This window comes from Echinops telfairi, unplaced genomic scaffold (genome assembly GCF_000313985.2).
Source record: "Echinops telfairi isolate 266 unplaced genomic scaffold, ASM31398v2 ScPeMD7_2565;HRSCAF=3150, whole genome shotgun sequence".
Taxonomy (NCBI): domain Eukaryota; kingdom Metazoa; phylum Chordata; class Mammalia; order Afrosoricida; family Tenrecidae; genus Echinops; species Echinops telfairi.
Window position 1 is genome coordinate 5,253,551 of NW_022106463.1, and position 3,411 is coordinate 5,256,961.

Sequence of the window (3,411 nt, forward strand, 5' to 3'; positions counted from 1 at the left end):
AGAAGGTGGAGCCCCAGAGATGGTCAAGGAGGAGGAGAGGGGTGAGGAGGCAGAGTTGGGCTCCCTCAATCCAGAGCTTGGAATTTCCTGGGAGTTGAGGCCCGGTGGGTAGAAGTGCAGACTTCACTGTCTCTGGCTTCTGCTGAGAAGAGGGGTTCTGGGGAGGCTGTGGGAGGGAGGAGGGTGCGGAGGCTGAGGAAGCAGGGGACAGGCTGGAGGGCCAACCAAGGGGACAAGATAAGTGGCGGACTTTTCTTAGTGACCCCCCCTCCCCGCCAAATCATTTAGGGCTGTCTCCTCCAATCACGAAATGCGTGGTGCGGTTGGAATGCTGGTCAGAAACCAGAGACGTGGTTGAATGGCGGCGAGAGGCGAGGGCGCCCACTGCTATCTGGGACTGATGGGTCTGAATCAGGCTTCCTTCGCGCCCCTTTTCCTTTCGAAGACACACTCCGCCTACTGGTGTCAATAGCAGAAACCTTCTCTTAGATGCCTCCATTGTTATGAGACTCACAGTTAATGTAGATTCCTTTTCATATTTTTTCCCTGGCTTCTAGGACACTCCAACAGAAATATATCATTCATTTCTAAACATAGTTTAAGACAGTATAGAATATACTTTTCTCCCTGACTTTCTATATCTGTAGATGGGGATCGATGGAGATAGACTGTGTCAGGCTGGCTTCTCTAGAGAAGTCAAACCGGTGACACATGTATGTGTGCGTGTGTCTATAGAAAGACATTTAGGTCGAGCAATGGCTCACACAGCTGTAAAAGAGGGTAAGTCCCGTCTGGTTCAAGTCCATGGAGCAGATGTAAGCTGGAGGATTCTCCTGACTCCTGTAGCTTCAGGGGCTGAGGAACGGGAAGCAGGAAGATCGCAGGCTGGTGGACGCCCAGCTGAATGGATCTGAGATGGCAGTCCATTGCTGCCTTCTGAATCGGCAGCTGATCTAGCAGGAGGTCAACAAACCAGAAGCAGGATCCAGACCCAGCAGTAGAAAGGAGCTAGCTTCTGTACAGCGTCCATCAATACCACGGGTAAGCCTTACCCCGAGTGAAACCTCCCGCAATTGTATCAAGACAGTGACCAGATTGAGGGGATGGTCATTACCTTACTCTCCCCACAATGGCTTGGCTGCTTCACAGGAGAATCAATCATGAAGCTGACTGTGCTGTATTAGATCGTATCATAGGAGAAGCCTGGCTCACACAAGTTGACATAAAACTATATATCCTTTCCTTTTCTAACCTTTTATCTTTGTGCTAGGAACCCTGGTGGTGTAGTGGATTTTGCATTGAGCTGCTTACCATAAAGAGGTACAGTCTCAGAAACCCACCAGGCAGCCGACTCTGTCCTGTAGGGTAGCTTGTAGTCCAAGTAGACCCCATGGCAGTGGGCAGCAGCAACCTTTTAGTCTTTCATTTGTACCACCAGCACTTTAATTTCACGTGCTTTGGTTTAATAGTATGTTTTGATTTCTGATTGTTCAAGTCCCTCCTCATTCGTTTTTTCAAACATTTCTTGGCCATTATCGCATGTGGACACTCGCAGCTGGGTCAACTTGCTAAGCTCCAAAATAATCTCAGAGATTCTGGTTGGAATTCCATTGAATTGGATGGTTGATTTTGAGAGAGTGAATGCCTTCACAGTGTTGAATTTCCCTATCCAGGAACGATGCCCAAATTCTCAACCAACCTGGTAGGTTATTTTCTGGGGATATCCAATAACCTGCCAGTGCATGCCTTTCTTAAACAGAAAGAAAGAGAAAAACACATTAAAGAGTTAAATGGCCAGGAGCCAAAGATTCCCATTATGAAGCTATATTCGTTAGCGAAGATTTGACTCAGCTCCCCCCTGCCCTGCCCTCCGCAAAGACCATTTGAATCCATGTAAGATGTTACAAAGATAGGCTAACAATAGTTGAAACGTTGTATAAGCTACAAAAACAAAAACAAAACAAAACAAAAAAACCCCAAAACACCATATATGTGTACATGTGTCTCAAGAAGAAAAATATTTGAGTCTCTGCTAAACTGTCAAGTTTTGACAAGTTGATAAACCACTGGAAGCACTCATTCATCTATGCCAGGGAATTTGGCAAACTGACTGGAAGAGATCCATATTTGTACCCATTCCAAAGAAGGGTGATTCACAGAATGTGGAAATTGTCTAATAATATTACTACCCCATGCAAATAAAATCTTGCTAAAAATTTTTCATCAATGGTCATAGAAATACAACAGGGAGCTGTCAGAAATTCAAGCAGAATTCAGAAGAGGATATTGGATTAAGGGATATCATTGCTGGCGTCAGTGGATCTTGGCTGAAAGCAGAGAATACTAGAAAGATGTTTACTTGTGTTTAATTGACTATGCTAAGGCATTTGACTATCTGGATCAATCAATTATGGATAGCACTAAAAAGAATGGGAATTCCAGAGTGCTTCATTGTACTCATGCAGAACTGGAGCATGCATCTGAAGGTAATTGTGGAAACAGAACAAGGGAGTACTGCCTGGCGTAAAGTCAGGGAAGGTCTGTGTCAGGGTTGTGTCCTCCCAGAATACTTATTTAATCTGCACGCTAAGTACACAACCCAACTTTGCTCACTGAAAGTGAGAAGGACTTGGAACGCTTGCTGATGAAGATCAAGGATATTACAGCCTTAAGTATGGATTACAAGCCAAAGGAGAGTAAACCAGAATTTTTACAACTGGACCAATAAGGAACATCATAACAAACAGAAAACATTGGCCTTCTCAAGGATTTCATCTTGCTTGGATCAATGTTCAAGAGTTCAAATAAAGCATTTCGTTATAGTGGTTAATGCATAATGTTGACTAACAGTTAAATTCACTCACAGCCTGCTTGTACTTCATGATAAATGGAGAAAAGATTGACATTGTCACAGATTTCATTTTACTTCGATCCACGATCAATACCCCTGGAAGCAGCAGTCCAAGAAACCATACAAATGGGTACCCCCACCCCCCAAAACCCAATTTTTTTCAAAGCTATGTATTTAAAATTTTAAAGTATAGAACAATCTTATCACTGTCAAAGCACTCTCCATTATACTTAATACATTTGTCAAATCTACAATTCCATTCTTGGAAACATTTTTCAAACTCATCTGTTTGCAAGGCTGACAGTATCTCCTTCATTTTTTTCTTCACCTCTTCTATACCATCTTTGGGATTATGAAGAGACTTTTCCCCAGCTTTGTCTCCCCCAAAGACATGCCAAGCATTAGAGCCTTTTTGCCAGCATATGGTGGGAGGTCAGAGGCTTAGAGACATCCTCCCTGAAGGCAGTCAGTTGCCAGACTACTGTCTGGGCCCACCACAGGTAGGGCCCACTCCCTGCTGTTAAGCACAATGCACTACTTCTCCCTAAAGGCTTGCAGCC